Source organism: Taeniopygia guttata, chromosome 2, assembly GCF_048771995.1.
Source record: "Taeniopygia guttata chromosome 2, bTaeGut7.mat, whole genome shotgun sequence".
In the NCBI taxonomy this organism is placed as follows: domain Eukaryota; kingdom Metazoa; phylum Chordata; class Aves; order Passeriformes; family Estrildidae; genus Taeniopygia; species Taeniopygia guttata.
The window spans coordinates 74,976,637-74,991,838 of record NC_133026.1 but is presented as its reverse complement, the minus strand read 5'-3'; the positions used below and the strand labels follow the sequence as shown (position 1 = coordinate 74,991,838).

At 38.8% G+C, this 15,202-nt stretch overlaps 1 long non-coding RNA gene across 1 annotated transcript in view; it reads right to left on the bottom strand.

Moving 5' to 3' along the window:
• Positions 1-11,447, bottom strand: part of LOC115493796 (uncharacterized) — a 65,177-nt gene extending 53,730 nt beyond the window's left edge. Inside the window, exon 1 of the long non-coding RNA XR_003958751.4 lies at positions 11,244-11,447. This is a non-coding gene — a long non-coding RNA (uncharacterized lncRNA). The remainder of the gene's footprint in view (positions 1-11,243) is intronic.
• Positions 11,448-15,202: the final 3,755 nt, after the last annotated feature.

Sequence of the window (15,202 nt, the reverse complement as noted above, 5' to 3'; positions counted from 1 at the left end):
TGTAGAGTTACCCAAGCTGTGCACCCACGAGCAGCACTCAGCACCATCAGGGGCAGACGATTCTCCCCTGAGGTGCCACTCACGTGGCGGCCACGCGGCCTCACACGGGTTGTGCCAGCCAGACCTTTCCACCTGCCCGGGGCCATGGCAGGTAACCGCCGCACCCACCCCTACAGGGGTGAGTACATTTTTGTCGGTTTTATGAAATTAGCATAATTGATAAAAAGCACCAATTAGGAGGACAAGTGGTGATGCAATTTCCCCCCAGGTCAAGCCTGTTCTCTGGAGCCCCTCCATCAGCACTAGCTGTACTTTGTCTATGAAATGTATCTTGAAAAGTTGTTCTCAACCTTGGCTCCCAGGAAGAACCAAGATAGCACTGGGACCTCAGAGCTTTGGAATTTGTTTTGTCTTTCTGCCTAGGGAAAGGCCATGGAAAATTGCAGGGAAAACTAGCTACTGATACAATGGGCCACAGAGCTAAAAATATATGTGCAAAGAATACAGGGATCATATAATAGAAAAAAAGGCAAAACCCAAAATGACATCAGCATGACTTAAGTCCATGAAGTTGATTAAAGTCTTGGAGCCTCTATCATACATGGAGAGTCTGAGAGATCTGGGACTGTTTAGCATCTGAAAAAAAGGTTGAAGAAAGATCTTTGTGTATTTATACACTCCAGAATGGAGAGAGACTGATTTGTCTCATTGGTATCCACTGAAAGGACATGTAATAGACACAAAATGAAATAACAGAGAACTTAATCTGAAAACAAAAGAATAAAAATAAACACCTTTTGTCATGATGACGATCCAATACTGGAATAAGTCACCCACAGAATTTGTGGCATCACCATTTTTAGAGATATTAAAAACCTGAGTAGGCAAAGTTCTGAACAACTGACTCTAGCTGACCCTGGCTTGGAGCAGGGGCAAGAATTAGATAAGATGTCCTGCAGAGATCCCTGCATACCTCAGATGTTTCGTGACTTTGCAAAATGTGTTTGAAGGTGTTCCCAGAGGAGCAACTCAAAAATTTAAAACAAACCAAATACATTTAGTTGCAGAAGGCTGGTATAATATCATCCTTTTCTGTATTTTTCTGTCAAAAGTATGTTCAATATGCCCCAAAATATGCTTTATAAATATTCCATAATACAAAAAGGTATTACTTTGTTCATTGTCACAATTGTGTTGGGAAAAAGAGCTAGCTGGTTATAGTCACATTTTTATGTACTTTCTTAACTTATAAAACCACTAACATCTATGTAAGAATGCAGAAATACAGCATAGCAATGAAAAAAAACAATGTTTGTTTTCTTTTGCTAATCCAAAAAGGTATTTGAAAAGGTCTAGCCAGTTCAGTGGGAAAAGGAAGGCACAATGAAATTACATTTCTACTTTTGTTTGTACATGGAAAAAGTAAAAATGTCACTTTGGCTAAGTTAAAAATGATTTCATGTATTGTAAAAATGTTATCAAACCAGAAGAATAAAAAAAAGGTCAAGTTCATGACTGGATGTTTCACTGCATCTGTTTCCACATGGACTTGCCATTTTATTGAAAATATCAAGCACATAGATCAAGGTTCCATAGAAGTGAATTACTAGACCTGATAAGAAAAAAAAAAAAAATCTTTAAAAGTTTGAAGGTTGTTTCAGCACAGGTAAATTGTATCATTACCCATGAAAAAGGGCAAAAATAGCCCAAGAATTTTCCCCTCAAAAAGCATTATTGAGAGCACTAAACTAAAAGGTGACTTGAAAGCCACACAGGAATATAAAGACATACTTTGAAATACAATAATAAAATAGAATAGCGTCAAATACAACAGTTGTTTATAAATATCAACCCTTTGGCTTGGGATGTTTAATTAGTGTATTCAGATCTCATTAGAATTTCTTTCTTTGGCTTTTTTTCCAGGAAATATGGCCTGAAGTCAGCGTAAATTAAGTACACTGAGTGCTCCATGAGATTGGGTTCATAATTATTTCTCTCCTTAACATCATCTAGTTCTGCTGGAAATAACTAAAACATGGGAAACAGAAAAACATGATTTAAACAGTGCCATTTGAATGCATTAGAAGTTTTTTATGGGTATGCCTAAAGTGTCAGGCCCCTGGCTTACAAGTTGTCAATAACATATGCTCGCTATGCATTGTATCAGAAGCTCAATTTGAGATAAGGAAGAATAAAGGAAATGTAGTTTGCCAAGGGGTTTTGTGTATACCAAGACTCAAACTATACAAATAATTAGCAATTACAGAATTTAAGGAAAATAGAGGTGTGTTTCACCTGCTTTTCACTTTTTTTGGGGGGGGGGGGGGCGGGGAGTATTTTTATCATTATAGTACTAATACTAGTATTAATATTGGTATTGGTATGTTTTAGTATTTGTATGTATTAGTATTGGTATTTATTAGTATTAGAATTAACTGTAGCAAGTTATCATACAGCACAGAATTTAGTAAAATCTAAATGCATATGATGGAAGTTTAAATTATGCACTTCTGCCTCCTAGATCACCAAATCTTGTAAGAAGTGCTTTGTGCATGTCTTACCCTTTTGGTACACAAATGATGTTATAGTATTTCTTATAGTTTTATTTGTGCATGGTGTGCTACAGCCACTATTAATTTAAACACATTTTATATTTCTTTTTTCCTTCAAAAACTATACATCTGATACAAAATGCCTGGTATACTACCAAGATTAAACATGAATAGAAGACATTAACCTTGTGTGTTGTAGAATGAAAGACCATAAACTTTGAGTTTTCTTCATGAAAAGCACCTCAAAAGACTGTTCCACTCCAAGTTATTCTAAATGAGAATGGTCTAGGATTTGTCTCTTGGGAAGGAAAAGGCCCAAACGGCAAAAGGATGCTTATGCCCTCTTAAACAAGATGCGTGAGCAATACCAGGATATGAGGGTGAACATTAATTCATCTCTTAAGTTGTCTCTAAAACAGATCTATCTACATCAGATATTGTGCTTGTAAAAGGAGCAGAAGAAATTTATTGTGTTAGATGGTGACATTTATTCTCTGCAAGGACATCCTAGTCAAATTGCTACCAATCATATGCTGCTGTCTCTTGCTGTTTTTCAACATAGCACAGATAGCCACCCTACATCATCACACACAAGCACAGGCTGTACTTGAGATCCACAAAACATCATCTAAAGTCTAGCAGTAAGATTTTCCCACCACAACAGTTTTTCCAGTTAATGGAGAACACCCTGATTTGCTAAATCTTACCTTGAAAACCTGAATAAAAATGTGCCAAATATAATTATTTTACAGGAAGAGAATAGAGGGGGTTTTTATTCCTGGGTTTCTCTTAATGGCAACAAAAGCATGGGAAAAAACTGAGTTCTGTCTCCAAGAACAGAATATAATTTAAGTTTCAGGAAACTTTCAAGAGAATTACAGATCCAGTTCATGCCTGTATCAGTCACAGAAGCATGGGCCCTGATGATGGAAGTTTGCATTGCTTAAATAATTAAGGTAGGATAAGAAGGACCCAATAGTGAAAGATTAAGATCTGCTAAATTAATCAAGAATTTAAGACAGAACAGCTTACAGGATCAACTCACCACACTTCACATGAATTGCAAGTGTCAATGACAATATTATTGGTCACCTTTACATTTCTCCAGTTAAGAAAGGTTAGCACAGGGGAAGGAGGCACTAATTCACAAGTTTAGGTGATTAATGGACACTTATTATTTCTGGTCCATAAGGTTTCAGCAGCAAAGTACAAAGACTTAATGGTCACACAGTTTTGCTAAAGTGGCTGACCTGGAAAACTGCCAGCCTGGAGAGCTGCTGATAAACAATTAACAGAACCTTGATTTAATGAGCACTACAAAATTAGAAAGAAGAAGAAGAAAAAAAAAGGCCAAACACACACCTTTAGAGAATAAAGCTATAAGCAAGCATAGGCCATGCAATTGAAAAGGTCTGTTGAAGGATTAGCAAATCCAAGGTCAGCGCACTAACTAGTTTCTCCTGTGCATGTATGTGGGCACACACATACACACATAATTAAAAGAACAATGTTGCTTACAGAAAATGATGGAAGTGCTTCCCAAGACTCTCTTAAAGTAGTGAAATGAAAAAAAACTAGTGGATAAAAAACAGAAACCATTTTGAAAATATAAAGAATGGATTTGTTTGCCACTATATATAATTCCTTCTGTATACCAGATTGCAGAAAAAGTAGCTACTTTTTATTGCAGAAAATATAACTTGGTAAGGAAGTGAGACGTTAAATCCTTCGCCATTATTTTTTCTGTTCCTAAAGAAACAATGAACAAAATCTTAAAAATCTTGCCTAATGTTTAAGCTAGAAATTTCTCAGCACATTTTCTGAGGAAAACCCTAATACTCATCCCAAACTAGCAGAAAACCCTTAACAAACAGCATAGTTTATATGAACTTTACTACTTTCTGTCAAAATGTATGATATATTTCCTATATTACAGAGACTAGTGTATGTACAGAAAATTACTTATATTTTATTTTTAACTCTGTCAACATCAATCACTAATGTCTCTGTAAAAATCAGTAACGGGCTGTTATTAGCCTCAAAATTTCTCAAGTTGTAAGATGCAAAGTTTTGTTTCAAATAAAAATACTTTTTTAGGATAGAAATAAAAATATGCAAAAAATAAGTTACATGAACATATTAAAAAGCAATGTGAATGAACAGATTAAGACTCTAAAATATTTTAACTTAAACATTGTTTATAAAGTCTTTCTTGTATTGGCAGCACTGACAATTTAACCTTTACTTCAGAGTATCACTCCAGAATAAATGCTCTAATATTTTTATATATACCAAAAAAATGAAGTAACAAAAGTTTTCTTGAATTCAACAGTAAAAGAAATCAGATTGATTGACCTTTTCATGACATAAAACCCAAAATTAATTGAGACAACCAACAGTGTGACAGCTGGGACCTGTGTCCCGCTGGGAATGTCATGGAGGGTACGGTCTGCCGGTGCCAAATAGCTAAAACTGAAGGCGGGATGACGCTCAGGCTGCTGTGTTTCCCAGAGTGTTTTATTGAGGGAAAAGTGAAGTCAGGGTTGCAGGGAGACACCCTCTGAGGAAGGGGAGCAGGCTCTGAGTGCATGGTCCCGAGGACGGAGTAAGGTATATATCAGAAACGGGATCGAAGGGTCGGGGTACAAACCGGCCAATAATGGACCGATACAGGGGAGGAGTAGGGATGACCAACAGGGTGAGGACCGATGGGGACAGGGGGGAAGGGGTGGCTAACAATAGGGAACCAATGAAAGCATAAAGAACAAGGAGCATTCCAGAACAAAGGCATAGCTCAAATGATGATGGACATGAACAGGGATAGATGACTGGCATTGGGGGAGGCGGTAAAATTATACAGAAGTGGTCTCCCAGGGCATCGCAGGTGGACTAACCCCGGGACTCCCTCCCACACTCTTTTATATTACCTCCTTACAAAAATTATCTCGAGTTTCATTTCCATGTTGGGAAAAAGGCAAAAATGACATAGAAAAAAAAGCTCTTTCTATGGCACAGATGCAAAACCAAATCATACTTCCTAGAGGACAATGTATCTCTTACATGTATTTTGTTCACTTATGTTCCTGCACTATCTACAGAACTTTGTTTGTGCTGTTTAAAGTAAGAAATCTGGATCTGGAGTCTCTATATGGAATGCCTAAGTGTTGTAGATTCAGTTCTTATTGTGTATAAATAATCATAATTTGTGCAAGGAATTCCTATCATGTTCATGGGTAGCAGTTAAAGCATTATGCCTAAAGTGTCACCAGTGCTCCCTTTAGGCTTTAGGGGATGCATCAGCAAACAGTTTTGCAGTTTTGCTGGTGAGCCAGCAAAATTTTCTTTAATCAGCAGGGTTAAAAAAAGTGCTTTAATGAGCAGGGCTAAAACATAGTCAAATTGCCAGTGATATGAACTTTATGCAGACTTTTTGCTGTGAATATAAAACATTGATTAAGTGGCTGTGATTACTTTCTTTTGTTAAAAATGTTTGTAAATACTTATGACACTAAGTGCCAGTATAATAATAAATCTGAATATCACACAACTATCCTTTTTTCAGAAACTTTTAGCAGTTTTAACAATCATTAGTGTTACTGCATTAACCCTTATGGTCCTACTGCCTAGCAACCATAAATTCCATGTTGCAATAGAAATTTCACATTTCTCAAAGCATGCAAAAATACATAGAAATATTGACATGAACACTTTACATCTCACAGGACTTTATTTTGGAGGATATCAATTGACATGTAAATTTTACCTCTACTATTTGGAGTTTGTACAATCATATGCTGATTAAAATCAGAATTTTAGGTTGTATATGGAGTGGTATAATGACAACTGGACTGGCTTTAGTATTTTCAGTGTTTTATTTCAATAAAGACATCTAGTTGATTAAAAAGTTTCTGCTGTTGAGCACTTTCATGTCCAAGATCATTACAGAAATTGCATATTATTTTCTTGTAAAAATACTGAAAGTACAGGTTAAAATCCATAAAGGTGAGGAGAGAAATGTGTTTTACTTTTTCTTACATGTCTTTTTTGTGATTGTGTTTTTCTCTTTAGCCTCTGCTTTTCAAGTGGGTAACAGCCACTTTCCATCATAATCTCATTCTTTTATTTCTGTTATATTTTTTTTTTAACTGCAATGTGTGTCTTTAATTCCAGTGAAAAAGGCATTTAGTGTAGATTTTTAGTCAAATCAGTGATATATCAGGCCACAGCTCTCTAGAGCTGCTTCTATTAATCTTCTAATAAATTAGCATCACACATAACTGACAGACTTATATCTGTTTAATTAGATGTTAGATGGTTACAGATGTGTTATGGTTTGACACTGGCACAATGCCAGTGCCCCCATGAAAATGCAACCCCCCAGATTAATGCTGTGAGATACGATCAGGAACAGAGCAGAGCAGGCCCAAGCTTAATAACAAAGGAAAAACGTTATTAAACTACTACTACTATAAAAGGAAAAAGAAAGAAAAACACACACTAAAACCAAAATGAAAACCTTCCAAAACATTCCTCCTGCCCCTCCCCACAATTCCAACAAACCACAGTGAGACACAACTTGGACCCCCCAGTCAGATTCCCACTCTTCAGATAATCAATACTCAGTCCATCGAGGGAGAGAGGAGTCTCTCTGGTGCCACAGACCCCCCCAAGAAACACAGATGCCACTTCTTGTGTTTCCATGTCACACATGGCACTGCCCGGAGTAAATCTGCCACGGTGACCCTCTGCTTTCCATGCACAGTGCTCTCACCACAGCGCATGTGACTGCTCTTAGGATTTTCCTTTTCAAGGATGCTTTGCCAATAGGGAAAAAAACAACAGTTTATAGTTTTTTATTTTTGGGACCACAGTCTCCCCCATTTCCCCCTGGGGTCACGGGTTCAAGAACACAGATCTTCTTCTCTTCTTCTTCCCTGAAGACAGGGGGAGAGCACCACAACCCTCCTCAAGTTTTCTCTGTTCACTCCACTCCTGTCTTTTTCTTAGCTGCTGAAGCAGGTCTCTTGGCTGACCGTGCATCCTCCTGAAATACAGTCTCTCTCTTGGAGGAGATATTGTGTCATTCTATGGTTAACAAGAAAAAGACCAGCCAAAAGCCACTCCATCATCTCCCCCCACCTAGAATTTCTCCTTCTAACATCTCAGGTCCCAGGCTCTCTCTTTTCTTTGCTTTCAAATCAAGGAGGAGTAATATTTCACAAAGCTTTCATCATCCGAGAAGGGGTTAAAAGTCTCAAATTCCCCGGATGGCCAGCAGCCAGGATCTTTGCCCAGACCTCCAGCTCCCATGCTGGGCACCTCGCGCCCCACCCCCCCCACCCCCCGCTCTTCTTCTTCCCCGTGGTCTACTGCTGGCACCGTCACTGTCTCTTTCTCTCTCTCTCTCTCTCTCCAGGGAGACTCTGGTGGGGGAAAACACAAACATCCCAGGTTTTCTCCACCCTTCATCCGCAGGGAGACGGAGCCGGTTCCAGACCCTCCACCCTTCGGCCTACCTCAGTTTTTCCTCCCCCACCCAACCGCAGGCTGGGCATTGGAGAATCTGCACCCTCTGATGACCGGAACCAAAGAGAGAAAAGTCCTCTCGAGTTCTGCTTTAAACCCCTCTGTGTTCTCAGAAGCGTGTCCAGCCTTCAATTGGTCAGCCCAAGTGTCAATATCCAACCCCAACCACTGATTGGTTTGACCCTCTTCCTTCTGAGAAAATTCTTTTCCATGTCAAACCACGACACCTTGTCATAGGCAGTAGGGTTGAAGAAATCCACTTTTCTCCCTTCACTTAATAATGACCTGGTGCTAAGTATCACAGGATGAAGTAATATCTGTATAGTACTAGACTACCTCTTGCAGCAAATTAAGCCAAAAGCAGTTATTTGCACAGTAATATTTATATTTTGAAATCTTATCAATGTGTGAAATTTTCTATCTGGATGTTGATGTTTGTCTCAATGGCTTGTAGGGAGAAGTTCTGTCCCTCAAACATCTTTTTTAGAGGGATTGCTAGCTAATAAGTACAAGAGGAGTGACCTTTAAGGTCACCCGCTCTCTTATGAAGTACAAAAGTATTGCCACTTTGCTGCATTCCAGACCCAGACTAAGTTAAAATGCAATGTTCAAGCCATTGAAGGATAGATAATTCCACTCAGTCCTATGCTTTTTTTCCTAATGGATGTCATTGCTTTTCCTACTTTGGGGAAGCTGTGGGATGGATATAGGCACCAGTAGTGCAGCATGAAGGAGCAGCAATCTCTGCCCAGCCGTTGGTGTCTCTGCTGCCTAGGCGTGCAAGGGGGAGGCCCACTGGCACTGCAAACCACTCCAGTGGTTTAAATCTTGGATCACAGTGGTTTAAACCTTGGGTCAGGTAATAAGACCCCCCTTTTTAGTTGAGCTGATTCAATTCTTATGTATGAATGAATGAATGAATGAATGAATGAATGAATGAATGAATGAATACTGTTTTCCTTCCTTGATTATCACTTCATTCCATTTTTACATCCCAAACAATCTCCAGCTCTCAAGGATTCATGCCCTTAGCCACTGGTAATTTGTCATAGGAGGGTTGTTTACAGCCCTGGCTCTTTGTGCCTGTCTTTCAAAGTCGCTGCTGTCATCCCATCCTTCATGCTGCATTTTTATTTCTCACAAATTAGTTTATTCTACAAAGAACTTGTTCCTACTGCTGACCAGAATATACGTTATACGCATTTCACCTTGTAAATGAATTGCTGCCTTCCAACTGCATTGCATCAAATGTAAGAAAGCAATAATTATATTCCTCTAAGTGAAATAATCCTAGAAGTGTGTTCTTCTTCCCCTAAGTGTCCACTTCAGTGTGCAGCCAGATTTCGTTTGTTCTTTTGTTTTGAGCAGCAAAAACATAGTGTAAAGAAAGAATGAGTTTTAGGTTGCCATTTGCGGACACCAGAAGGGGACTGTTAACAGTATCTGTTCTTCCTACAGGTGTAACAAACAAATCATCCCCCCTTCCTTTCATAGTCACATTATTATGGTGACTACAAATTCCAGTAGAGAATTAAGAACCAAATAATTGCATGCAGCCAGGGAGGCAGCAGTGTGACTTTGTAAGTAGTTCGACTAAAGAACTGAGCTGGTTTGCTGTTGATCTCCACCCCTCAGCAGTCCAGAGGCTATACCATAGAAGTAGGAGTAGGATAGACTGACAGTTCCCTGAAGTATCCTAGATGCTAATGGCTCCAGTGAAAGCAAATTGAATTGCTAACCAATTAAACTGCCAGAATCTATCTTTTAACCTTTTACATGATTCCTCAGTTAATACTGAGTGTCTTTTTAACTACTCTGTAACTATTTGGTGGAAATTTTAAAATTCCCTGTAACAGCCTAGGGGCTTGTGCTGGGCTTCCTGGAACAGAGTTAATTTACTTCAATTTACTTCACAGTAGCTGCAATTGTGCCATGTTTTGGATTTGTGGCTGAAACACTATTGTTAACATTGGAATGCAAATTCTATGAAAAGTAGCAGGAGGTGCACAAGAAGCTGTGAAAAGACATGAACAGGACGCTGATCTCAACTGAACAAAGGGGTATTTCACATCATGTGGCATCATGCTCAGAAATAAAATCTGGTGGAAAGGAGTAGTAGGGCACAGTCATAGAATTACAACATGTGTCTTCCCAAGTAACATTACTTGTCATGGACCCCTGTTTTCATGGAGATCTCCAAATACCTGCCATCCATCAGGAATTAGTAGATTAATTCCTTATGTTGCTTTGCTTCTGTGTGCAGCTTTTGCAATAAAATTGTTTTAATCTCAAATTTACAAGCTTCTCACTGTTATCCTTCCCATTCTCTTCCTGATCCAGCCTCGGGGAGAGTGAGTGAGGTGCAGAGTGGAGCTCACCAACCTGTTTGGGTTAGCTCACAACAGTGCTACAACATGAAAATAAAGAAAAATCTATCTATATAAATATATGTTAGACTACAGTTGCAATTTGTAATATATGTACAACTTTCTCTCCAGGATTAACATGACAGCAGGGTATAAAATGGTTGGATTTTTCACACAGTAATAAGTAAGGAACTGCCACTTTCTCAACCTTTCTACAGCACATTTAAGTTTTTAATTTGCTTAAGTTTGGAAAGTATCCTGCAGTTTGCTAACTACATACTTCAAAGTGGACAGGAGTTTCTTTTTGGTTAAAGGTTTGCAGATTAACTATTGGGCTCTTGTCATTCACTTTCCTTCAGACTTGAGTGTGAGACTGGAGTATTAGATTTAGATGTGAGATTTGTTCATCACTGATGAAACTGAACATCTTGTTAAACTAATCTTTGCAGGAAAAAAGTGCATATGATGCTAAAATACACTTTTCTTGCTGAAATTTTTTAAGCCCTGAGAATTTTTTCTGACTATGCCTAGAACAGTGTTCTACAAATTTAACTTCTCTTATTGTACCCTCTACTGCATTGGTATTACTTTATGCAGAAATCTGGGTGAAGGTTAACAGAATTGCTCAGATGGTGATAACACTCAAATCAATAACTGCCTCTGGATCCTGAGCAGTACTGAAATTATACTATTAACATTGGCTTTAAAGCTTACTTCAGCAGTGGTCACATTTTTCCATTAGAGAAATAATCAGCAGAAGAACTAATTGGAGATATATTTGCAGATTTAAAAGGCTTACCCCCTAAAAATCCCATAGACGGCTGAATTGTGGTCAGATGGAAGAAACTGTGTTGCCCTTTGAGAGCCATGAGGTAGTATTTCCAGGTCTGATCTGAAATTACTAGATTTGTTTTTGTACTCTGGAGTTTTTTCTCAGGAATCCAGTTCTGCTTTATGGAGGAGTGAAAAACAAGTCAGGTTTGCTGCCACATTCACTGCATTTTCTTTTTGCATTTATTTGTGTAGGAGCTAAACAATGCTTGACCATTTATAAAAAGGGCAGTACAGACTGTTTCTGTTCTTGGAGTTCTTTCCTGAAAAAGTAATTTAAATTCTGCAGTAAAACAGACTGCCCAGCATCCTTGTTTTTTCTAACTCAGTTGCATACTTTCCATAAAAGAAATATCCCTGAATTTCTAAAATATTTTTTTGAGCAAAATTTTAGCAGTCATTGACAATTTTAAATTTAAAGAATGGTTTCGTCAATGTTCTGATACCAAATACACAACAAGGATATTCACTGTGACAATTGTGATTGGAGCAAAACCTCTTATTTTTTGCTTTAATTCTGGCAGTGCAGTCCTGGTCCAGTTGAATACAGTGACAAAATTTCCATTAACCTCAGTAATGCAGAACTTTGTCTGAGGAGTTTCTATTGCCATTATTAATAGAGGTATAAGCCTCCAATAATGCAATCAAGGTCTATCAAAATCAGATTCTGTGTTGTGCCAAACTAATAATATTCAGGAAGCAGATAACAATCTATAAAACAGTGCAATGTGCTAAGGCTTTTATTCTTCTCACATCTCCATTGAATTATAATAGTAATACATGCTTGTTCAGTATGGTAATCCCATTCTTCACTGACAGCATGCAGCTTCACCTTTCAGGTGGTTCAGAATGACTGCATGATCTTTTCACAATGCTTTTCTCATATTCAGATTGTGTTCTCACTCCTAACTAATCTAGCTGTGTTCATCAAATTGCAATCTGTTTCTGCATCTGAGTGCTGTGGAAGTAAAATCTATCTTTCAAAATGGAGAATTGGTCTCATTTTTCTCTTAGCCACTGGAATGCTTATAATACAGATTAAACTAACTCACCCTTGACTATATGCACTAATCAAAAGTTATGTCATTCCAGGCAATTGAGATGTGTGAGACTGATTTTAAAGCAGGTGCTCATGTCTTCAAAATAACCATTGTTTTGTTATTTCCTGATTTTTTCTTTCTGAATTAGTGTTCTAACAGGGGATAGAGAATATACTGAAAGATAAAATAACTAGCTTCAAATAGTAAATTAAAACAGAAGGAATCTAAGCCTGAATCTGTGTTTTAGATTAACATTTTAATGGTTGTTTCCTTAAATTTCTACCACTCACATTGAAGTGTATTATATCACTACAGCATCTCACTCTGTAGTATGTTGCCAAAAGGGGTCACAAACCTTATTCTGTAATTGCAAAGAATCCTGCAATAGCACCTCTAAATCTGCAAAGTCATCAAGGGCAGTACATGGTAGATAAGTAAACAAGCAGAAAACAAATAGTACTGAAAATTGAATATGACATGATTGATTTTTGTTTTTGAGAAGATACCTACAAGCAAGATGTGAACAGAAAACACAGCATCAGTCTAGAGCTTAAAATGAAAGGTAGAGAATTACCTGTTTTTATAAGAAGAAATCATCAAATAAGGTAAAGGTAAGCACAAGCTATCAACAAAATATTTGGTGTCAGATAGCAACTGATTTTAATTTATATAATGGAAATTCTATATACTTGGCCAGAACAAGCAAGTTCATTTTACAGAACAACTGTTTTTATGTAGAGTGAGATTTAGTAGAGATCTTGTTTCTTTAGCACATCTGAGACTCCTGGCTGAAGGGTCCAAGCAGACACTACTGAATACATTTCTTGTTGAGCAGAGTCTGTACAGGTTTTGACCTGCATGGAAATTAAATAATGGGAGGAGATTGTGCTTGCAACTGACTGCTGTATGGGTCTGTGTTTTGGGTTTGCATGGCCAGGTTTTGGTAGTGGTGGGGACTACAGGTGTGACTTCTGTAAGAAGCTGCTGGAAACTTCTCCTACATCCCACAAAACCCATGCCAGATGACTCCAAGAGAAGCACTTTTCTGGCCAAAGCCAAGCCCATCAGAGACTGTGGTGATATCTTTGGGATAAAGGTTTTTTAAGAAGGGGGAAAAAATATACTGCACATCAGTAGCTGTGAGAGAGGAGTGAGAGGAACAGCCTCAGAGGCATCGAGGTCAGTGAAGAAGGAGGGGGAGGAGGTGCTTCAAGTACAAAAGCAGAGATGCCCCTGCAGCTCATGGGGATGAAAACTATCCCCATGACACATGGAGGTCCATGGTTTGGCAGAGATCCACCTGCAGCCCGTGGCAGTCCCCATGCTGTAGCAGGTTGATATGCCCAGGGTAGGCTGTGATCCCATGGGAACCCTATACTGGAGCAGGCTTCTGGCAGGACCTGAGGCTCTGTGAAGAGAGTATCCCACTCCAGAGCAGCCTATTCCTGAAAGACTGCACCCTGTGGAAAGGACAGGCTGGAGCACTTTGTGAAGGACTGCAATCCACAGGAAGAACTCACATTCCAGAAGTTCATGGGGAGCTCCCATAGGAGACATCCCATGGTGGAGCAGAGGAAGAGTGCGCAGAGGTGTCCTTCTGAGGAATAAGGACAGGCTGAGACAATATGTGTTGAACTGACTGCAGCCTCCATTCCCTGACACCAGTTACAGGGGTGGAGGAGGTAGTGAATTCTGGAGTAAAGGGAAGCCGAGAAATGATGGAGCAGTGGGCAGAAGGTGCTTTTAAGATGTGGGTTTATTTCTCATTATTCTACTCTGATTTGATTCGTGATAAGTTAAACTAATTTCCTCAAGTTGAATTTGTTTTGCCAGTCACAATAGTTTTTGAGTGATCTCTCCCTGTCTATCTGGACCCATGAGCTTTTTGTTATTTTTATTCCCCTGCTCAGCTGAGAAAGGGAGTGATAGAGCATCCTTGGAGGGTATCTGGCCCCAGTCAGGGCCACTCCAATATCAGGGCCACTCCAATATAATATGACACAATGCATTCCTGAGGCAAATGCCAGGAGTCCTATCTCTCTCCAGTTGATGTGATAAATGGAGTGCAAACCTACAGAGCAAAACAGATACCTCTGAAAGAAAAGCAGTGTCCATAATATCTCTCATGAAGCAAGTTTTCTTTTTCATATTTTTTTTTATTTTAAGGGAAGAGAAAAACTCTGGTACAAAAGTGAACTAATAACTTAATTGCTGTGGGTTTTTACTTGCAAATAGTCTGATATGGGTCAAAAAACAGCAAGAGGATTTCAACCCGAAAAGACTACATAGGTAACAGACATCTTTTAGTATCTTCCCTAGAATATTCTTGCCATATCTTAGGACAGAAAGCAATTTTTTCTCTACTGCCTATATCATCTTTTTGAATACTCTGGGCAGATGTTTTCTGTCCCCCGACCCCCATTCTTTGAAGTAAATTTTCTGCTTCCTCTGTTCATGTATTCTGTTCTTCTTGGTAGGCAGAGATGAACAGCTAATATTTTGCCATTATTTTTTCCATTCAGACTCTGTTCCCTCATTCAATTCCATTCACATTTTTATGTTCTGTAATGTTTCATTCTCAGCATTCAGAATTAGTTTTGTGACCATCAGCCATCAGAGAGGAAATATAAAAAGTGCTTCACACCATTGAAGGTGTGAGTATCTACAAAGGGAATACCTCCATTGAAGGCTCATCTGATCTAATTAGTACTGGGATCAGAGTGTTCCAGTTAGCCTAACCTGAGTATAAGTATTCCCACAGCAAGGCCTTCTGTGTGTAGCTGTCCCTGAAGCAATGTACGTGTGTGCCCAGGAGAGCAAAGCCCTGCTACCTTGTGCTGTTGTGCTCGGGGATTTGCTCCTGTGCAGCTGAGTCAAACATGAGAAA